General features: G+C 40.1%; 1 protein-coding gene across 4 annotated transcripts in view; it reads left to right on the top strand.

Annotated features, from left to right (window-relative positions):
• Positions 1-13599: 13599 nt before the first annotated feature.
• UBE2T (ubiquitin conjugating enzyme E2 T) overlaps positions 13600-24193 on the top strand; it is a 370592-nt gene continuing 359998 nt past the window's right edge. The window contains exon 1 of one of the 4 annotated variants that reach the window (XM_044076503.1): positions 13600-13735. The gene's annotated coding sequence lies outside the window, so the exon portion shown is untranslated. The other 3 variants (XM_044076500.1, XM_044076501.1, XM_044076502.1) reach the window with 3 other exon arrangements.

The raw sequence follows: 24193 nt of genomic DNA, 5'->3' as shown, positions 1-24193 counted from the left end.
TATCATGGCTTCTCTTATATCTATGTGCAGCACTAGGTATTCCCTTCTAGTGCAATGATGCCCTGTTTGCCAAGTAAAGATTCCCTTTTCTCCCCAGTTCATCTGCAGAGATACACTCCTGCTCTGCCAACCAGATTCTCATGTTCTTGGGCAAAGTGCTAAGGACTTGTTCCCTCACCAAAAGGTCTTCCAGCCTTTCAAAAGTGGAGACCAGACACCCACTCACCCACCTATGAAAGTAAGTGGTTAACTCAGCAATATAATCACATACACTTTTATCTGCCTTGCATCTATGCTCACGAAACTGTTTTCTGTAACCTTCAGGTGTTAACTTAAAACATTCCAATAAACATTGTTTGACCTTGTCATAATTTAAACAATCAATATCAGACAATTTAGAAACAGCAGTGACAGCTTTACCATGGAGTAAGGGGGTCAGGAACTGTACCCAGAGCCCTTGGTCAACATTGCTGGCTGAAAATCTGCCCACTTGCCTTGAACTTAACAGAAGGACTGGTGTTAAATTGCCAAGGGCAGGAAAAATATCATCATCAAAGGCTCTACACACATCTCCTAATACATCATCTTCACCTTGTGTTAAAAAGCATTTATTTATTTATTAGTTTTTAATTAAACATTTAACAAGGCTGTGGTGTGCACACATATTCTCAGTCAACTAACCCCCAAACCTTTCTTTATTCCCACTGAGTCTTATTTTCAACATTTGTTTCTCACTCCCTAGCTTCTGTATCACTTCAGCATTTAACTAAACTCAGGAAAGTACACAGAAGGCAAAGAGTATCCTGTTTGTCTTCTCTCTATTCTTAGCCAAGGACTCACTCTATAAAATTAATAACAACTGCCCTTACTCACCTAAGCTCTCCCCTCCAACACTGTACTACACACACTGTGTAAACTTACTTTCAGATCCCACTGATAGTTTTTCTAAGCATTACAAGCCACAGCTCATGGCTAGTCAGGTTGGCATGCAGCTGTCCTTTGCCTTTGCACATCTTGGCCAACTGGTTCTTTGTCAGCTTGCTATAATCCTCTACTAATATATTTGTCTGCCTTTCCTGATTAAACTAAACTAACAAAAATAAATAAAACTGTTAGCAAAATGAATGAAACTGTATGTTTACCTAGTGACTGCTGAAAGTACACAAACACTTTCAGTTACAACTGCCTACAGGCTACGGAAATTCAACTAATATCCACACCACTGCTCACCAATATGTGACGTCCCTCCTCTGGGCCAGTAATCAAGTAGCCTCAGTCCTCACCACTGACACTGTTAAGGGACGTTCACCTGGAACAAAAATGGATGCACAGTATTTCCAGATGCAGCTCTCTGCACCAAGCACAATTTCTTTTAAGAGCACACAGAGAGCACACTCCAAACCTGGGGCTGGGTTTCCCTCTGTCTCTCCAGGCCCCAAATAAGACTTCCCACTGACAGAGCTATAGAGTTAAGTCCTTAGCATGGTGTTCCAAGCCAAGTCCTCCACCACCCTCTCTATGAAATCAGTGCTTTCATTGTCCCTGTTCAAAGTAGCTGAAACACGCACATTCTAAGATTTGATTTTAACACACACACACACACACACACACACACACACACACACACACACACACACACACACACACACACACACACACACACACACACACACACACACACACACACACACACACACACACACACACACACACACACACACCACACCTGGGAAAAGGTGGCACAGATTTATTAGCTATGCCCCTTCTGCCCAGACTATAAGGTAGATTCATTGCCACCAGCTAGTTATTCTAAGGCTCTTAACATGGTATCAAATTATACTGCATGAAATTAATACTAATACCAATGGTAATATTGACCAAACAGACTTCCAGGAGCGGCCACAGTGTAACCAAATAAATATTAGTGCTCTCAAAGGTTAAAAATATTCCCTAAAAGACCAGTGACAATGAAAAGTTTAAATATATTTAATAAATAATAAAAGAACATGAAAATACTGAATATCTATTTACAATAAACACCAGAGTTTTAAATGTAGGAAATATTAAAAGTAACACAGATGGAAACATTCACAAAGATATAGAAAAACAATACTTAACTAATCTCACTATATTTTTCTGACTATTTAAAGAATTACTGTTCCATAGTTCACTTACTAGAGCAAGGCAAGATGATGTAGGTGAATGGTCCTTCTTGCCAGGTTTCAAAAACAGACTGCCCTGAGACTTTTGTCTCATAGGTTCATAGCTGATTACTAGGCTAACGACCACAAGAGCCTTTTTTAAGCCTAGCCATGCATCCCAAATCTCTGACAAGTTCTGACACCCTTGATAAGTGTAAGCTAAGCATGGGCCTGGGAGATGAACCATTTACAGGTTACCTGTTGCATTAGAGATATAGGTACCAAACTGGGGATGAATTTCTGGTTTCCCATCTAATTGTCCAAATTACACTTCATCTAGTATTAAAACATCATTTCAGTGCTGGATTACAGAATGACATCAGATACATCTGGTCACCTGGCTTCTGGTCCACACACTACCCCCCTTTACTAGAAGCTGAGCCAGAATCCTGCACACGTGTCACCATACACACATATAGAGCTTTGCTAAGATGTGTTATAGCATCTGGAAGCTATAAATCCATTTCAAAAATGTCCACCCTTCCAGGGTAGCAATTAGTTCACCCTAAGGACAGTAGAGTATGATTTCTAGTCCTGGTTTTCACAGACATTTTGTTTCTGGCAGCAATCAGGCCTGTGAGATACAATCTTTACAGTCTAAATCAGGTAATTTAATTTCAAACTATTTTTCAAAGTTACCTGGACTGGGATTAACATCTTCTCTTCCAGTATCCTCTGTTACAATATATTCATTTCAACAGTTACAATACAGTCTGACATACAGGTGTATTTCTTTTCTGTCCAGCAACACCCACAGTTAACACAAGGAACTTGACAAATACATTTTCAACACAAGCACCTGTACAAATCAGTTTAATATACAAATGACATATATTTTTTTGCAAAACTCCAGCTAGCTATGCTAGCACTACCTCACATCATCCCAGATACAACACTATCAAAATTATTTTTTCACTCCATTTCCTCATCTACCCCATAATTCAAATCTTGCAATGAGCACTTCCTCATTCTTATTCTAATAAGTTAATTCTTGTTTCTTCATCTCCATTAAAACCTGTCTTTTCCATTATCTGTTTCTGTTCTTTTCACACTTCAGTCCATTCTAAGTACTTTCATAACTTCAAACCAAATACAGATTACAAGACCAAAGAAAGTATTATATGAACTTCTTCCAGTTTCTTCCTTTACGTTGTTTCTTGTCATTTTTGAAAACACGTCTCATTACAAGCAATATGATGGAGCAGTTGCTGTGACAAATACTAGACAAATAATGCAATACTGATTTTATGCAGAGAGACTATAAAATCAGGAACATACAGGAAACAATGTATGTAAATTATGTTTTCTAAGTATGTGACACTCTTGTAGTTGTATTAAAGGGAAGGAAAGAATGCTGAATAAAAAACTTGACATTTGAGAACTGTCCTTTAAAACTATTTGATTCATGCTTAGAGTTCCCATCTGCCATGGATAATATCAGCCGAATTTAGGATTAGTTTGCCATAATATTCCCCTGGAAACTAATAATATATTTACAAACACTTCAAATAACAATAAAATATCTGAAAATAATGTACTCTGAATAAGTCCTGCACCTCTTAAAGGTCAGCTGTTGTCAGAAACTGGGGAAAAAAGGCACACTTTTCAAAATCATCTTTTATGTTTTTCTGTAGTACTAATGCTCATGTACCACTTTTTTATGGGTGTAAGATTTTATATTGTTGTTTGTCTTTTCGGCTTTTAGGGGTTAGGGGTCGCCACAGCGGAACTCCGGTCCGCTAATGACTGGCAGTCGATATTTATGGTGCCTGATTTGCCAGCCCGACGTCCAACCTTCAGCGAAGGCACACCCATTCACGCATGTCTTTCGGAGGCCATTCGACCACGGGGAGGAAATGCAGACTCCACACAGAAGGCACTCCAGCTGAGAATTGAACAGGAGAACCTCTTGCTGTGAGGTAACAATGCTACCGCTGTACCACCGTGGAATACCTGTTTACCTAAAAAGGAATGATAGCATCCATCACACTAACCTAATTTTGTATGTCAGGTAAAGGACTTTTCATCAGTAGTTCAACTGGGGACTCAACAGTATTGTGTTTTACCTTTTTTTTTTTTCCTTCAAGTTTTTCTGTCAATTCATGAAGAAATGGAGTAATCTAAAGAATTAATTTTTAATTTTTTTTCCTGCTTCCGTTGATGATCATTTTTTTTCTGTACAAGCTACAATTTATGAATTTTGCTTTGCCATTTTCTAAATACACTTACATGTGCCCCTTTTTCTTCAGATTAAAGTGTGATTATGTGAATTACTTTATGAAACAGAAAAAAATAGCTAAAGCATCCTTCACTTTATCATCCACACGTAGTAAGCCTGCAACCACAAAGCCAGAGTACATTTATTCATTTATTTGACATTTGTTTACTGAGAAGGTCCAACTGGGCCAGAAAGTGTCCATTTCAACGGAGGCCCAGGAAGAAAATCTCCAAAATGACACTATTTCAAAAAATCAAATACAGATAATTTAAACCACAAAGTATCAGGTACATTACAAAACCAACAAGTAGAGAGAGTTTCAATCACAAAGTGCAATGTTCCATTACAAAACAGCAAGTACAGATATATTAAATCAAAAAGTATCATGTTACAGTGCAAGCATAAGAGTTAAAAGAATGCTGTAAAAAGAAAAATATAGAACATAATGTTTCATAGCATACTGCAATGAAAATAACATGAGTTGAAGAGAATATGTGAGGAAATGTTCAATAGTTACATTATTTGTTATTAGTACGTGGTAACTGAGACCTGAGACAATTTTAATAAGATATTTAAAGAAATATCAAAAATTACATTAGAGACAATGAGGTGAAATTGAGTGGTCTTAGTGTGAGCGAGGAGTTCATGTTACGGTTATAGAAGTAAGTAAGATTGAGAAAAGGAGATTATAAGAAGAGAGCAGGGCTGGGTGTCTTCAGGTAGTTCAGGTGAGTAGAGATGAAAGAGGTACAAGAAGAGTGTACAGAGATGAATTAAATAAGGTTAGATAGTGGGGAAAAACAAAAAGGACTGGAGCAGGAGGCTGTAGGGGGTAGTGAAGTGTGATCTAGGTTGAAGGGGGTGAATGAAATGTAGTGAGTTAGTTCAGCCAGGATTGGCACAGGAACAGGTCCAAGATTTTGTAAAGTATTCTCTTAGAGAGCATTTAACAGTGGGTAGGTTAGAAATAGTTCTGGTGGTTAGAGGTAAGGAGTACCATTTTTTACTACTGAGTACTAGTACAGGCTTAAACAGGGGATTTATTCGGTTTATTTATGGTGAGAAGTTGCTTGTCTTCTGATCTAAGAGTTCTTTTTGGCAAATACATGTTGATTAAAGGGGTAAGGGCTGGGCAGGCTAATGGTTTGTGTATGATTTTATGTATTGTTATAAGTTAAATGTAGGAGAGGTGGAGAAGGAGCTCCAGCCAGCTAAGGGTATGCAGAGCCTTCCAGTCATAGGTAAAGGAGGAGGAATTAGTAGCAAGCTTGACAATTTTATTGTAGCAGCTTTCAATTTTGTTTTTTGAGGAGGATTATAAATTAGTTAGAAATGGTGTTCCATAGAGTAGGGAAGGCGAAAGGTAGTTTTTGGCTAGAATAATTTTTGTGGGTGTGTTCAGGAAATGATTTTTTTTTCTGTATAGCATGTCTAGTTTTTGGTGGGTTTTCTTGAAATTTCTTTGGATGTGGAGGTCAAATTTAAGATCACCATCAATTATGACTCTTAATAGTTTGGTCTGGTGGACTAACTCGATTTCAGTGTTATTTGCCAAAAAGATTTTGAAAGATACTTTGTTAAGGGTGTCAGATTTTGGGGTAAAGAGGAGGAGTTTGTTTTTTGGGGGGGTTGAGTAGGAGTTGTGCCATTGTAAGCAGATGATGGTAGAGTCATCTACATACTGAATCAAGGTGCCTTCAAAAGAAAATGAATGTAGCTTATTGACATAAATATTGAACAGTACAGGCCCAAGGATGGATCCTTGTGGGACACCTGTGGAAATAGGAAAATATGTGGAGATGGATCCGTGCCATTTTACAGCTTGCTGCCTGTTGGCAAGATAACTAGAGAAACACTAAATAGATGGAGATGCTAGACCCAGGGTGTAGACTTGATAGAGGGTTTACGGTGAGAGACCAATGGCTTTTGATAGATATAGAAATACTACAGATACAGGTTTATTAGAGTTGTGAGCCTTATTGATAGTGTCTGTAAATGATAGTAATGTAGTGGAGGTGCTATGGTCTGGCCGAAATCCATGTTGCGTATTGGTTGGTTGTTGATGGATACATCTTTCAAGGATTTTAGAAAGGGGAGCAGGATGGCTATGGGATGGAAATTTGAAATATCAGTGGAATTACCTCTTTTATGCAATGGGGTAATGTGTGCCATTTTCCATAAGTTAGAAGCACAGGATTCTGTTATTGATCTATTAATAAGAATGCTGATTGGGTATGCTATTGCATCTGCATCTAGGGCAGTAAGAAACAAGAAACAAGGGAATAATTCTAAAGAAATCCATCTGTCCATAACCTCTTTTCAACATTTTTACACATAGGATTGGAGTATCACATCAACAGTGACCATCATCTAGAGCCAGTGTTCACATCTCTGCGGGCTAACCCTGACACAGTTGTTCTTCCATACCATGTACAAGCACATATGTACACTACACATGGGGCCAATTTAGATTGTCCAGTCCACCTACTACAGATCTTTGAAATGTGGGAGCACCCAGATAAAGCCCAAATGAACACATGGAGGATATGAAGACTAATACCAAAACTTTAATGCAAATGTTTTTTGAGGTGCACTAAGGAAGGTGAACAGCATAGATACATCACACAAGGGGAAAAGACGCAAGGCACACTTTACTTATATTTATCAATGTAAGGATTATTCTGCAGGGAGGAAATAAACAGTGTTTTATTAATCCAGAGTGTAAGGGGTGCTGTCCTTGAAATTAAATATAGACTTTCTTACATATCACCAGCTAAAACAGTGTTCTAAACTGAAACACTGACCACAGCCTGTAAACTAGCAACAGCTCAAACCTTGACAAAATAAACTGCATGAACAATAAACACGAAATTGACAAGCGTAATTTTAATAGTTCACAAACTTCCAACAATTCATTGATGCTTGTCTTTAAACTGAAGATTAGCCTAATTTTAGCTGAACAGCAAACAAGGGCAGCTTGCTGCTACACTTATATAGCCCATATACTACAATACCAGCCCTTCAACATAACGCAACTTCTATGGCTCAAAGGACTAAGACAGTCAGCTTGTGTGGGTAAGCCCATTTTACTTTCACAGTTTTCTCCTGAAAAAAAAAACACAAATGAAGAAGCTTGTTTCTCACACACACACACACACACACATGTGTATGCATATATTATATATATGTATGTATATACATATATGTATATATCTATAAGGGTCTACTTTGTTTTGTTGAATCTCATTTCACTGAATTTCATTTCATTTATTTATTTTATTTTACATTTGTTGACCAGGCTAGTCTAGCTGGATATATGTCCATTTTCAGTAGAGGCCCGGGGAGAAAAGCTCCATGTGCAAAACAATATGAATAATACAATAGACAACATATGATAGACCAAAAATAGAATAAAAACCATATATAATAAAAAACATTTAAGTATGGTCATAAAAAAAGTCTACAGAATAATAGAAAAAAAAAACACATTTAAAATATGGTCATGAAAAAGTCTACAGAAGAATATATGCAATGTATACGACGGTAAAGCAATTAAACAAAGATGATAATAAAGAAGTAATTATGAAGAATTCAGTCACAGGATTCATAGTAAGCAGCTTTAGAAGGGAAGGGTAGCTGATGCAGGTGGTTGTAGGGAGAAGAAACAGCAGTTAGTCAGGGATAATACAGGAACATAACCAGTGTTTCTTGAGATGAAGCTTGAGCTTCTTTTTGAAAAGTTTATGAGAGCAGAGAGTAGTAAGTTCAGTGGGTAGAAGATTCCATAGCTTACCAACAGTGTTACAGAAGAGGGAGTCACCTGCTACATTGTTAGCTCTGCTGGTGTTAAAGAGTAGTTTATTAGCAAAGCGTAAGTTTTTAGGATTATGGTAGAGGGTGAGTAGGCTTGAGAGTATAGGAGTATTAGAGGGTTGATACATTCTTTTATGGGCAATAGTAAGCTGTGAAAAATGAAGATGCTGCAAAAATTCTAACCAGTCGAGTTGTGTAAGATTTAGACAGTGGTGAGTTCGGAAAGGAGAGGCAGCAGCAAATCTGGCAATATTATTATAGGATACAGTCAGCTTGTGTATGTTGGTTTTAGAAAGGTTTGTATAGATGGGTGAGGCATAGAGTAGAGTAGAAATGAGATGAGTTCTGGTTATAGCAGTCCTGGCTGTTGGAGTAAGAAAGGGTTTGATTCTATAGAGGGATCCAAGTTTCTTGTTGACTGTTTTTATTGTACTATTAATATGTGTGTCAAAGTTGAGGTTATTGCCAATAGTTATTCCTAGGAGCTTGGTAGTTGGGTCTGGAGGGATAACAGTGCCATTGTTAGATGTAAGTGTAAATTCTATGGGGGTGGACTTACGTGTTGGGGAGAAGAGTAGCAGTTTTGTTTTTTTAGGATTTAGGAGGAGACAGCGGTTTGTAAACCATTGTTCCACAGTGTTAAATGCATTCTGGGTTATGGTTTGCAGTTCAATTTGAGAGGTAGCTGAGCAGATAATAGTGGAGTCATCTGCGTACTGAATGTAGGTAGAATGAGGAATAGCTGAGTGAAGATCATTAATATAGATGGAAAATAGGAGCGGCCCTAATATGGAGCCCTGAGGGACACCAAGGGAGATAGGGAGGAGATTAGAAAGATTATTGTGCCAGAGAACTGCTTGTTTTCTGTTATTAAGGTAAGATTTGAACCAGTTGATGGTTAATGGGTCAAGGGACAGAGATTGCATGATATGCAAGAGCAGCTGGTGATGAACCATGTCGAAGGCTTTGGATAAATCAACGAATACTGCAGAGGAATGAAAGCCATTGTTACGATTATTGCTAATACAGTCTGTAAAAGATAGCAGGGCAGTGGTGGTACTATGGTAAGGTCTGAAGCCATGTTGACAGTTAGCCAGTAGCTTATTTTGAAGAAGGTGGTTTAGAAGTTGTTTCTGAATACATTTTTCCATAATTTTTGCCAGGGGAGATAGCAAGGCTATGGAACGAAAATTAGAGAAATCATTTGAGTTCCCACCTTTGTGTAGAGGAATAATATAAGAAATTTTCCAGATGGTCGGGACATGTTCTTCACTAATGGTTCTGTTGATAAGAATGGATATAGGGTAGGCTATAGATTTGGCTCCTATTTGAAGGTATTCTGCTGGGAGTTGGTCAGCTGAGGGGGTGGAAGGTTTAAGTTTTATTAGAAGAGAGCAAATAGTAGAAGTAGACACTGGTTGCAATAGAAAGGAAGGAGGAGGATTTACAGAAGAATTAGGCAGGTTTTCAGTGTCTGGTGTAAGATGGCTAGCAAGAGATTGGATGGCATTGGTAAAGAAGGAGTTAAAGGAGTTGGCAGTGTGAATGGGATTATCTGGGTTGGAGCCTAGAGGGTTGGGGGTGACTGATTGTCCTGGATGAAGAAGTTTGTTAATGCTGTTCCAGAACATTTGAGGCTTATTAAAATGGGTTTGCTGTATTTGGAGGATCTAGCACTATGGCTTTTTTTGTATAATTTCTTAGTTGTCTGAAAATTAAGCGATCTAATGGGTTTTTGGTAGAACGCCATTTCACCCAGGCTTTGTTTCTCAGATGGATTTTATGCCTTGAAGTGTTTGAGAGCCAAGGTGCAGGTTTAGCTTTACATTTAATAGTACGTAGTGGGGCATGGTGGTTCAGGATGGATAAGAATGTGGAATTAAAATATGCAAAAGCTTCATCAAGTGGAAGATATTTCAGTGGTGACCAATTACATTGTTTAAGTTCCGTAAGGAATAGCCCGTGGTTAAATTGTTTTTTGGAGCGAACAGTTCTGGCAATGTTGGGATGAGTAAGGTTGGTTTTAGATCTAATAAAATAGGTTAGGGAGTGGTCACTTAGATCATCTGGGAGGGTCCCTACTTTGTAGGTATGTAGGGGATTATTAGTAAGTATCCAGTCCAGGATAGTTTCTTTGTTGTTGGGTTTGTGAGTTCTGGTAGAGGAGTTAATAGTTTGAGTAAAGCCATGTAGGTTAATGTGGGTAGAAGGGTGTGAACTATTCCAGGACTGCCAATCAATATTGAGGACACCTAAAATTATAGTTTCCTGAGGAAGTTTGATAGTAAGCCAGTTCAGGATATTTTCAAGGATATTAATATTGTTTCCTGGTGGTAGGTATAGGCAGATGACATTTATAGCTTTATTAGGGTTGACTTAAAGTTTAGTGATAAGTAATTCAGCTTTGTTGTCTAAGCATGGGTTAAGGTCAATGGTGCTAATTTGGAGTATGGTTTTGTAGAGGATTGCAACCCCTCCTCCCTTTTTGGTAGTACGGTCATTTCTAATGATATTATAACCAGGAGGGGTAACTTCATTATCTTTGATTGTGGGTTTAAGCCAAGTTTCAGATAGGCATAGGATATCAAATCGGTGGACATCTAGTAGGGCATGGAGGTGTGGGATTTTATTATTAATGCTGAGTATATTAAGATGTGCTATGAGGAGAGAGTTTGCTGGCTTGGAAGGGGTTATGGAGCTACTATTAATTAGAGTATATTTATCAGTGGTAGAGGTATGATTAGGACCAGGGTTAGGGTGAATGTCTCCATCTATTAGGGAGTGAAGGTATGTAAAGTATTTATGATAAAGTAGTGTGTAAGAATGGATAAGTATTTTTTTATCATTGGAATTATTATATGTAATGGGTGCTAGTCTGTGAAATTTGGGAAGTATGTAGATGGGTATGGATGTAATATTTAAAGAGATTGGAGTAATGGTAAGTGGTAATGTGGAAGTATATTTTGTGGGAAAGGGGGTAGAGGAGTAAAGTGGTTGTTCGTAAGAGGTTAAGAGACAGAAAGTAAAAAGAGAAGGAAGTAGTGTGAGAATGAGAAGTAGTTGAGTTAGGAGGTGGGTAGGAGATGTTGGCATTGTGGAGTGAAAAAGTTGATAGTTGAATGTGTGGTGTGATAGGTAACTTGGTGTAGTGGTGAATGTAGTGTGGGAAGTGAAAAACAGAGTTAATTGGGGGTGGGTGTGACTAATACTAATGTGTTAAGGGAGGTGTGATGTGATAATGATGTGAGCAGCGGTATTGGTGCAGTATTAAAGGGGGTGTGGTGTAGGAGGAATAAGTGTAGGGGCCCTGGGGGCGGGTGGGAATTGGGGGCAGGGTAGGGGAGTGGAGTGAGCCCGCAGGGTGAACGGAGCGGGAAGAGACAAGGAGTCCTGAATCCAAGAAGACAATCAGTGAGAAAAGAGAGGCAAGAGAGGTGAGTGTATAGGTGCAAAGTGTAACAGGGAGGTGAGAGGCTTAACAGTGGGAGATGTAGGATGCTTAGAGGGGTGGATAAAGATATTAGACCCTTAGGGCACAGTAAAACTATTAAGACACAGGGTTTAACTAGAGCTAGGAGTCTAGTAATGGTGGGCTAGTACGAGAAGAGCTATAGTGAAGAACAGAAGGTGTAGCTAGTAAGATATAAAGGGAGAGAGTAAGGATATAAGTTAGACAGCAAGTAAAGAGGCACCACCTAGTGGGCAGACACCAGAATTATGGAGTATGTCACAGCTGAGGTATTTCCAGGCTGAAAACTCATTTCACTGAACTGCAGTTAGTATATATGCCCCCCACACCCCCTAACTATATATATATATATATATATATATATATATATATATATATATATATATATATATATACTAACTTCAGGATTGCACTACAGTGGGGGAAAGGGCATATACTTTTTTACTTGCCTTACTGTACTCTACACAGTGCCATATATACTAACTGCAGTTCAGTGAAATGAGTTTTCAGCGAAGTGGTCAGGGTGAAATGAAATTCAGTGAAATGAGATGGCTTGCTGTCATAAAATTGCCAAATTCTCCACAAACTTACCATATAGTTCCCACCATTGCACTTCGCTTTGCCAACTAAAATTATTAGAATTACCTAACCTATCTCAAACAAATTACAGCTGCTCATACCATCATAAACCAACCTGATAAATGTTCATCACTCCAAAATATTGTTCAGCCCTTCTCAAATAATAGAACTTTAAGATCTACTGAAAACTGCCTACTACAAGTCTTTAAATCAAGTAACAGTTTTGGAAATTCTCTTTACTCCAGTACTATCTTCAAAGCTTGGAACTCCGTCCCTCAACACATTCTTAACACCACCAACCCATCCAAGTTTAAGCAACTCCTCATTGCACACTTAACTGACAAATGGCTTTGCTCTTGTATACCCCTGGCTGACAAACGCAGTTTTGCCTTTATTTTCCTTGCTCTTTTATCTCTCTCATGTACTTGTTAAACAGATCTTTTCTCTCTGTGCTTTCCATTGTCACCCTTCTACCCCTTCCACTACTTACTGTTACCTCCTCTACGCTACTTACATCTCGACCCTCCAACTAGTCTCTTTATACCTAAAGCTATTTGCTCCTTTTCTGTTCTCTCTGAACTCTGCTTACACTGTATAATATAACTGTTGTTTTATATAATCTAAGCTAGTTTCATCCATAACACATCTTTCATCATGGGCCATCATGGTCCCATACCTCTCAACCTCTTAGAGAAAAAAATCTGGACAAAGCTTAAAATGATGGGACAAATAGGGACATATTTTAAATATTGCTCTTGCAAACTTAGAAAGTTGACAGAATAGGTTTTTTATTAGCATGAATTTTCTGAAGGATGCGGAGAGTCAACTCAAATATTTGCCATTATTTAATGACTTCAATCTTCAGCTATTTCCAAGAAAAGTGAAGATTTTAGGAGGAATACACCAAAAATATGAGCAAAAATCTGGACATTCTGCATGCATCTGTACAGTTGAGAGGTATGAGTCCAGAGATAATTTGTAATTACTTGAAAGTTTCAAGTTGAAACATGAACTTCCTAGATTTTTTTATGAGGTACCTTTGTAAGGTGTTAATTAATACTGTATTACTAATTTACTTAGATTTGGAGATTTTCTCCCCGGGCTCCGCTGAAAATGGGCTATTAACCCAATCGGACCTCCTCGGCAAACAAATGTTAAATAAATAATAATAAACTCATTTAACCTTAATAAATAATTAAATATGACGGAGTAAGTCATACAGAAAAAAATAAGAATATTAGTAAATCAACAGTCAATAAGCGCCACTACTTACCCGCGCAAACATTTAACACGCTACAAAAAGACCGCCCACCCAATTGAATTCTGCGAATTTGTGGTGTGTTTCCCGCTCGAAATGCTTGTTTAGGTTTCTTCCAAGCTGAGAAGTTTGTCTCTGCGTTGGCTTGTGGGAGTTGTAGTGTTATTCTAAATCATTTCAAATTTGATTGTTGCAAGGTGAGTTATGTTACATGTATAGTCGAGTGTTTAAGAGTCGGATGGGTGTACGTAGTTAGCAGTAGGAGAAATTAGTAAGCTTGCTGATTTTGTTTTCTGAAATGGTTATTAAAGTTCACCTTGGTTGTACCTAACTGAAAGATTAACATTTTAAAGTTTAATGAACGTTACTTAAAGGCTACATTTGCAAACCCTTTCTTTTGTAGGTTTTAGAACAAGGCTTAACGAAACATCGTTTATATTTAGTTTGTTTCCGTTTTCCCTGGATATGCCGCTGACGTTATTACAAAACGCTCTACACCGCCATTGAATACTTAATGATACTACTGTTGTGGTTATCGCTCTGCTTACTGTGGCGCAGTGGTTTTGCGTTAGTAGGGCAAGCTTGACTCTTAAATTTCGTTTACATGTGGAGCGAAAATCAGAGCGCTTTGCAGACGCGTCATGTTAGCGCGTACATCTCAACTGTTCCTAGCTTAATTTATGTGTTCCGCACAACTGTCACCTTGGAAAACGTGGAGGCTTAACAATAAATTAGAATTAATATGCACGTTTTACTTTAGAAAAAAGCATGTTAATTTACATTATCATACTCTGTTGACTTCTCAGTTTATTATGTTAATACTTTGGTATTGTTGACTGTTGGTGTCTTCCGCCCCTACTGTAAATTTGATCTGGGACACTCCTCCTAGTCTAGTGTCATTAGCTCATTCTACCTAATACAGAGAGAACGTCTGAGGGCGAAATTGAAGTGTATTAATCTACCTCCGAGTTCGCGCAGGAATGGGCGTGCCCACAGTGATTGACATGCCGGAGGGCGGTGATTAACAGCAGGGTGCCGTGATTGACACGCAATGCAAATATAACGGTAAGTCCAGGTCAAAAACAGAGCATTTAGTAAGCACAATGACACAAATGGTCTTTTTATTCAAATGTTCCACAAGCATCTTAACAACCGAATACTCTTATGAAAGAAAATAACATTCAAGTGGGTTAATACACTTCAATTTCACTGAAATTTAAACAAATGCAAGCATTAAATCATATTGTACACCGACCCTCCATTAATATTCCACAACGTGCACGCTGATTGGTCAGCGTGCACGTTGTAAATCAGAGTTATAGTAATGGAAAAAGGTCCGGTCGCCCAGACTTTTTCCATTACTGTAACTATTTTTTACAGCAACGGAGAATGTAAGATCTCCATTGCTTCATACTGTATAGCAAGACAGTTTGTAAAAAGCAACGGAGATATTGCTTTCTCCATTGCTTTTGCCCACAGCTCTGATGTACTGTGTAGGCATACGCATGCGCAGTACATCAGAACTGCTGCAGAATACCAGACAGCTACGGAAGGGCAGCAAGGTGGTATTATACAATGCTATTATTTAAGAAAAGTTATTATTTTTTTTCTTAAATAATGTCATTGTATAATAGCAATAGCTCACTTCTGGGTGTGGGTAATGCTGGATTTACCCACGGTTGGCTTTGTTTGGCCACTCGGGCTTCGCCCTCGTGACAAACCACACCAACCGTGGGTAAATCCAGCATTACCCACACCAAAGTGTGGGTTATTGCTATAATAATTTATCAACTCGGTGATGGGTTAATACACTTAAATTGCCAGAGTGCAGTTAGTCATGACGTTGATACCAGTGGTTAGTTTTGCTCATCGGAATGTCTTGAATCTGAACTTGCTTGTTTTTGAATGTTTAGGATTGTGATCACTTGTGTAGTGTTATTGGAGATACTGAAGTGTATTATCCCACCACCGAGTTCGTGCAGGAGGGAGAATATGAAGCCTTTAATAATAACTTAAATCAGGCAGCTCACAGCACAGGTACAGCTGAGTGGTATGCATATCTGTCAACCCTCCCTGTTTAAAGGATGTCTTGATTGTTGACTTACTCTTAATAAATAATGACTATAATTAGTTATTTACTTCTTTCACTTCAGAAAATGTATATTTCACATTAATTGTGTCAATGTCTTGCGTTTAATAGCACTAATATTTTAAAATGTGTTTAGTGATATAGCACGAAAAATATTTAAAAACTGCTTTATTAATGGCGAAATGTAGGTCTAAATTACCTTGTGTATTGGTGACATCTTTCAATCAAACGGTGGGCGGTGCAGTCAAAATGGTCACAGGCAGGGTTTGGGCAGGGCATGCTACTGCTCTTCTGGTGGGTTAATGCACTTCAATAGGCCTTCTGTTCCTCCTTTCTCCCTTTCAAAAAAAAAAATGCCTGAATCTCCTTGTGTTCTGACGGTGCTTCTCAAACATTTTGGAAATATTTTTTTTTTGGAAATTTAGAGCATTTATTATAACTGAGTTGTAGCAACATTTAAGGCAAATACAAAGTGCTCTAGGTTGCACTGCATCTGAATTGTTTGTGTGTTTTAGCTGCTTTTCTGTATATATAGACTTCTCTGTATATGTAGACTAGCTACTTATTCTGCTGTATTACTGCCTCTTAAATAATTTTTCAGTTGTGCACTTGTCTTGTTTAATTTAAAAAGCTTTAACTTGCTAATTTTGTAGAGTTTTAATTGCATTTACTGTTTAGGACTGCATACCTGTGTGTTAGCCTTTTCTGTGTTTATTTGCTGTATTATTACATTGTTTAGCCTGCTTTAAGAAAAAAAAATACTATCTTGTTTGCTCGTTTCCCCACCTAGCCAGTCCAGATCCCAGGCTTTGCTTGTCTCAGGACTTTATTTTCTGTGTTCAGAGCAATCCAGATATTGCTGTGGTAGAGGGAAGTCCTACTGCGTACCAGTGGAAGTGGTGAGCATTGTATTCCATCTAACACTAGAGGAGTGGTTTCCAGCTCTGAAATTGGAATTTTATTAGCCTTTTTTGGGCTGATTTCTATCCCTTTCAACTTTCTGGCTTAAACGTGTGTTTGCACATTTTTCGCATCGTGCAGCACTGCGTGGCTACAGTATTCCAGGTGCCAAAAAGTCTGCTCTTCAAATTTCCCCTTAGAACTAGCTGGTTTCTCAGTATTGGCACTAAAATCTGAACCCCTGTGACTAGCACTTGCTCTAGAACCTGCTGGAAAGCACTAGGAAGCTTGAAACTAATACAAGCACTCAACTCTCTTTGTCAGTAAGGAGAAATTAATCGTAGGCCCTAAACCGTCTATAATTGCAAAAGTACCTTGCAAAGGTAAGGGAAAACGGCTCTTATACTTCACAAAAAAAGCACCTAAACAGGCATGTCCAAGGGTCAGCTTCCAGTGATTCCTCTTGTCCACCTGGTGAATCTGGGCATACTGGAGCAATGCAGCAAATGCCTCATGTACACTGACAACCCTCTCCTCCTACCACCCAACACTGCAACCTGCGAGAGATACACTTACATAGCCAAACTGGAAGCAAAGCTGTCTCCGGCCAAGATTGTGCTAGACAGTCAAGAGGAGAAGGTTAACACCTGCACTACACCTCAAGCAACTCATAGTCCTTCAACACCCACACATAGCAACAGTAAACCCACATATGTGCAGGCCCTTAACATTAACCTGCCCAAGCAACAAGGACCTCTGAAGCTGAAACGCAAACAAACGCCAGTCACAACCAAAGTGACACACAGCTCACAACACCATTGTGCCACCCAACAGCCCCTAAGGCAAGACAAGGTACTTAACACTTTATATAGGTGACTCTATAGTCAGGCACACTGATGTCCCCCTCACCAGGCTGAACAAGGAGAAAATTAGTCAGCGGCCTGTCTGGTGCCAGGATCCACCACAAAATGCATGCACTCAAGTCATTCCACAACAAGTACAAATACGACTTGTCATTGTCAGTGCTGGAGTGAATAACTTGAGACGTACCTCCCTGGACTACATGAAGAGACATGGAAGAGCTCTCGGATCATGTGGCCCAGGCAGGTATGACCCTAGCCTGAGTAGTATCCTGCCTTTGCCCAGAATTCTACCACAGTATAAGGACAAAATGATTGACTTCAACAATTGGCTAAGCTTCTGGTATCATTCAAAGGGGATCCAGTATCTGTCTGTCTGGGAAGACATGATCGACAAGTCACGATGCTTTGCCAGAGATGGCCTGCACCTGTCACCCCTGGGATTTGGGTTACTGGCCAAAGCTCTTGCCACCCCTATAGTACCTTTTTGATGCAAGGTTCAAAGGACAAAACCACCACCGTAACAGATACAAGCATGCAAAATCTGAAGGTAATGCTAGAAGTCTAAGCCTCAAAATGCACTCTCTCGAGGCACTCCTAAAAATGGAGAACATCGATATCTGTGCAGTAACTGAGTTAAACTGAGTTTGTTCAAGGCTCCAGAGAGCACCCCTGCAATACCAGGCTACAACTCTTACCACACTTCGGCCACAAAACCAAGACCAAAATACTAAAGGAGGAGTGTCGATATTCACACCTCCAGGCTAGTTGCCCAACACAATGCATCTGAAATTCTCCAGGTGCAACTAACACTAGATAAGGCTGCAATCCAAATTGTAGCTTGCTACAGATCCCCCGGCATGCCCCAAGAGTCTTACTACACCTTTCTAAACATACTGGAAAGTATTAAGATACAACCAAACACCCTAATACTGGATGATTTCAACTACCCTGCCATTAACTGGGAAAACTACTCTGGTACCAACTCCTTTTCCCAACTGTTCTTGGAATTCATAAATTCCAATGCCCTGGATCAACTAATCCATTGTCCCACCAGGGGCTCCAATATCCTAGACCTGGTCACTACCAACATGGGAGATGCTCCACATCAGTGGTCACCCCCTCACTGGTCAGGTCTGACCATAAGCAAATCACCCTTGACATCCACATCCCACCCCCCACTAAGGAAACCTCCTTTAAAAAAAAAAAAAACTCTCCAAATCCAACTTCATGCTACTGAAGTCAGAAGTGACAAACTTCATGACATCCATGCAGACGGGATTTGATAGTTCGATTGCAGAATCCTACACTAAGGCACTGTACGAGCACATCCACTCGTGCATGAATTGTGCCATCCCAAATAGAACCAAGATGCTCTCCTCCAAAAAAAGGAAGCCAATCTGGTGGTCTCCTGCTATAAACAAACTATACAACAGAAGGAAGAAACTGTTGCAGAAAAGAGGAAAATCCCAGGATGCAAAAAACTCCCACGCCAGCCTAAGTAAGAAGCTGAGATCCCTCATAAAATCCTCAAAAGCTAGTTATGAAAATAAAATTGCAAAAGATTCGAAAGACAACCACAATGCATTCCATAGTTTGTCAAGAATCTAAATGGCAATGCTCAGATCTGCTCTGAGCTTCAACAGAATGGCATTAAATATACTGATCTCAAGGATATTGCCAATATCCTGGCAGATCGATTTAGTGCCAACTTCACCCCCTAAAGGGCCCGTCTCAATACCAAAAGATTGCCAAATTTTGGTAATCACAGCCACACTGGTAGAAATTGCACTCTTCAAAGCTAAGAATACAGCATTTGTGGGACCAAATGACATCCCAGGCTGTGTACTACATGAACGACAAAATGAACTGGCACCTCACCTAACTGTCATGTTTAATCATAGCCTCACCTCGGGCTTTGTGGCACACAGCTACAGTTATCCCACTCCACAAGGGGGGATCCACCTTGGATCCTGGGAACTACCGTCACATCAGTCTGACGAGCCTGATCTGCAAGGACATGGAACTTATAAACAAAGACATTGGCAACTTCAAACATTGGAACCACCCAGTTTGGGTTTGTGATGGGCCGATCTTGTCTCCTGAACCTGATTGACTAATTCAAATCAGTCTCCAGAGCTGTGGATAAGGTAAGACGATCCACACAGCCTATCTGGACCTCCCCAAGGCGTTCAACACCATCCCCCACTCTGGAATCCTAGATAAACTTACTAAGCTGGGCATAAATCCCTACGTCACTTGATGGGTTGCCAACTGGCTTACTGACAGAACCCAGACTGTAAAAGTAGCCGACTCCAAATCCAGCTCCAGACGAGTGGAGTACCTCAGGGTTCAGTCCTGGGACCACTCTTGTTTGGCATCTAGTTCTCTGAAGTACAGGCCAACACTAAGGGACTCTGGCTAACAAAGTTTGCAGATAACTGCAAACTAATCCCCAAATTATGTGGATATTTTACAAAAGGGCCTTACAGAAACAGATGCCTGGTGCCAGAGCTTTGGGCTCAAGCTTAATGCCAAGAAATGTATAGTTATCCCCTCTGGAAAAAAAAATGTACCCATGAATTACAACATAGGTGGCAGTACACTAAACATCGAAAGTGTGAGAGACTTTTGGACAGTGGTCTCACTTTCGATAACCACATTGCCACAACAGTCAGGAGAACCTGTGTGGCACACCTCCTCATCACTAAGGGCTTTTCATCCAGAAAAAGGAGGCCTTTGTCCCACTGTACTCATCCCTCATTAGACCCATTATAAGAGTAGAATGCCCCGTTTGGTATGTACCTCACAAGACATCTGCAACAGCTGGAAAGGCCACAGAAATACCTCACTAAAAGAATCACAGGCCTAAAGCAGATGCCACATGCTGACAGTCTTAAAAAAAAAAAAACTCCAGCGATACTCTGTGGCATGTCTACTCAAAGGCGTTCTCTGCTTAACAGGCCATGTCAAACCCTGAGCTGTTGGACATGTTGCACTTAAAAGAAATCCCAATCCCTCAGAGCCACACGCTCCAGGGATCTAAACCTTGTCATCACAATGAACAAAACATGCTGGAGGGATAGGTTCCGGACACAGAGACTCCCCATACTCTGGAATATACTGCCCATACATGTCAGAGTGCCTCCTTGGCCCTCTTCAAAAGGAACCTTGATGAGTGGATGGGAGATAGGAAATTCTCCCCAGGGATCATGTCCCCAGGGATCATGTCAGTCGCCCTGTTAGATGGGGATCCAGAGCAGTAAATATTGTGGGAAGAAATATCCAGGAAAATGTTATGGCTAGGCTTGTACAGGCCTTGGGGCCGATAGCCTAGTACCAACCTATGAACTTAAAAAGCTTCCCTGATTCTTTCTTTCTGGATTTGTCATGTGTGTGTGTGTGTGTGTGTGTGTGTGTGTGTGTGGGGGGGTTCCTATTGCAAGAATGTGTGTGTGTGTGTGGATTCCTATTGCAAGAATGTGTGTGGATTCCTATTGCAAGAATGTGTGTGTGGATTCCTATTGCAAGAATGTGTGTGTGTGTGTGTGTGTGTGTGTGTGTGTGTGTGTGGATTCCTATTGCAAGAATGTGTGTGTGTGGATTCCTATTGCAAGAATGTGTGTGTGTGTGTGTGTGTGTGTGTGTGTGTGTGTGTGTGTGTGTGTGGATTCCTATTGCAAGAATGTGTGTGTGTGTGTGTGTGTGTGGATTCCTATTGCAAGAATGTGTGTGGATTCCTATTGCAAGAATGTGTGTGTGTGTGGATTCCTATTGCAAGAATGTGTGTGTGTGTGTGTGTGGATTCCTATTGCAAGAATGTGTGTGTGTGTGTGTGGATTCCTATTGCAAGAATGTGTGTGTGTGTGTGTGTGTGTGTGTGTGTGTGGATTCCTATTGCAAGAATGTGTGTGTGTGTGTGGATTCCTATTGCAAGAATGTGTGTGTGTGTGTGTGGATTCCTATTGCAAGAATGTGTGTGTGTGTGTGGATTCCTATTGCAAGAATGTGTGTGTGTGTGTGGATTCCTATTGCAAGAATGTGTGTGTGTGTGTGGATTCCTATTGCAAGAATGTGTGTGTGTGTGTGGATTCCTATTGCAAGAATGTGTGTGTGTGTGGATTCCTATTGCAAGAATGTGTGTGTGTGTGTGTGTGGATTCCTATTGCAAGAATGTGTGTGTGTGGATTCCTATTGCAAGAATGTGTGTGTGTGGATTCCTATTGCAAGAATGTGTGTGTGTGGATTCCTATTGCAAGAATGTGTGTGTGTGTGTGTGTGTGGATTCCTATTGCAAGAATGTGTGTGTGTGTGGATTCCTATTGCAAGAATGTGTGTGTGTGTGTGGATTCCTATTGCAAGAATGTGTGTGTGTGTGTGGATTCCTATTGCAAGAATGTGTGTGTGTGTGGATTCCTATTGCAAGAATGTGTGTGTGTGTGGATTCCTATTGCAAGAATGTGTGTGTGTGTGGATTCCTATTGCAAGAATGTGTGTGTGTGTGTGTGGATTCCTATTGCAAGAATGTGTGTGTGTGTGTGTGGATTCCTATTGCAAGAATGTGTGTGTGTGTGTGTGTGGATTCCTATTGCAAGAATGTGTGTGTGTGTGGATTCCTATTGCAAGAATGTGTGTGTGTGTGGATTCCTATTGCAAGAATGTGTGTGTGTGTGTGTGTGTGTGTGTGGATTCCTATTGCAAGAATGTGTGTGTGTGTGGATTCCTATTGCAAGAATGTGTGTGTGTGTGTGTGTGGATTCCTATTGCAAGAATGTGTGTGTGTGTGTGTGTGTGGATTCCTATTGCAAGAATGTGTGTGTGTGTGTGTGTGTGTGTGTGTGTGTGTGTGTGTGTGTGTGGATTCCTATTGCAAGAATGTGTGTGTGTGTGTGTGTGGATTCCTATTGCAAGAATGTGTGTGTGTGTGTGTGTGTGTGTGTGTGTGTATGTGTGTGTGTGTGGATTCCTATTGCAAGAATGTGTGTGTGTGTGTGTGGATTCCTATTGCAAGAATGTGTGTGTGTGTGTGTGTGTGGATTCCTATTGCAAGAATGTGTGTGTGTGTGTGTGTGTGGATTCCTATTGCAAGAATGTGTGTGTGTGTGTGTGTGTGTGTGTGTGTGTGTGGATTCCTATTGCAAGAATGTGTGTGTGTGTGTGTGTGTGTGTGTGTGTGTGTGGATTCCTATTGCAAGAATGTGTGTGTGTGTGTGGATTCCTATTGCAAGAATGTGTGTGTGTGTGTGTGGATTCCTATTGCAAGAATGTGTGTGTGTGTGGATTCCTATTGCAAGAATGTGTGTGTGTGTGTGTGGATTCCTATTGCAAGAATGTGTGTGTGTGTGTGTGTGTGTGTGTGTGTGTGTGTGTGTGTGTGGATTCCTATTGCAAGAATGTGTGTGTGTGTGTGTGTGTGTGTGTGTGGATTCCTATTGCAAGAATGTGTGTGTGTGGATTCCTATTGCAAGAATGTGTGTGTGTGTGTGTGTGTGGATTCCTATTGCAAGAATGTGTGTGTGTGTGTGGATTCCTATTGCAAGAATGTGTGTGTGTGTGTGGATTCCTATTGCAAGAATGTGTGTGTGTGTGTGGATTCCTATTGCAAGAATGTGTGTGTGTGTGGATTCCTATTGCAAGAATGTGTGTGTGTGTGTGTGTGTGTGTGTGTGTGTGTGTGTGGATTCCTATTGCAAGAATGTGTGTGTGTGTGTGTGTGTGGATTCCTATTGCAAGAATGTGTGTGTGTGTGGATTCCTATTGCAAGAATGTGTGTGTGTGTGTGTGTGTGTGGATTCCTATTGCAAGAATGTGTGTGTGTGTGTGGATTCCTATTGCAAGAATGTGTGTGTGTGTGTGTGTGTGGATTCCTATTGCAAGAATGTGTGTGTGTGTGTGGATTCCTATTGCAAGAATGTGTGTGTGTGTGTGGATTCCTATTGCAAGAATGTGTGTGTGTGTGGATTCCTATTGCAAGAATGTGTGTGTGTGTGGATTCCTATTGCAAGAATGTGTGTGTGTGTGTGTGTGTGTGTGTGTGTGTGTGTGTGTGTGTGTGGATTCCTATTGCAAGAATGTGTGTGTGTGTGTGTGTGTGTGTGTGTGTGTGTGTGTGGATTCCTATTGCAAGAATGTGTGTGTGGATTCCTATTGCAAGAATGTGTGTGTGTGTGTGGATTCCTATTGCAAGAATGTGTGTGTGGATTCCTATTACAAGAATGTGTGTGTGTGGATTCCTATTACAAGAATGTGTGTGTGTGTGTGGATTCCTATTACAAGAATGTGTGTGTGTGTGTGTGTGTGTGTGTGTGTGGATTCCTATTACAAGAATGTGTGTGTGTGGATTCCTATTACAAGAATGTGTGTGTGTGTGTGTGTGTGTGTGTGTGTGTGTGTGGATTCCTATTACAAGAATGTGTGTGTGTGTGTGTGGATTCCTATTACAAGAATGTGTGTGTGTGTGTGTGTGTGTGTGTGTGTGTGTGTGTGTGTGTGTGGATTCCTATTACAAGAATGTGTGTGTGTGTGGATTCCTATTACAAGAATGTGTGTGTGTGTGTGTGTGTGTGTGTGTGTGTGTGTGTGTGGATTCCTATTACAAGAATGTGTGTGTGTGTGGATTCCTATTACAAGAATGTGTGTGTGTGGATTCCTATTACAAGAATGTGTGTGTGTGTGTGTGGATTCCTATTACAAGAATGTGTGTGTGTGTGGATTCCTATTACAAGAATGTGTGTGTGTGTGTGTGTGTGTGTGGATTCCTATTACAAGAATGTGTGTGTGTGTGTGTGTGTGTGGATTCCTATTAC

This window comes from Protopterus annectens, chromosome 7.part0, assembly GCF_019279795.1.
Source record: "Protopterus annectens isolate FY-2018-M chromosome 7.part0, PAN1.0, whole genome shotgun sequence".
NCBI classification, from domain to species: Eukaryota; Metazoa; Chordata; order Ceratodontiformes; family Protopteridae; genus Protopterus; species Protopterus annectens.
Note: the sequence above shows the minus strand (reverse complement) of the source record. Positions and strands in the feature narration are given on the sequence as shown.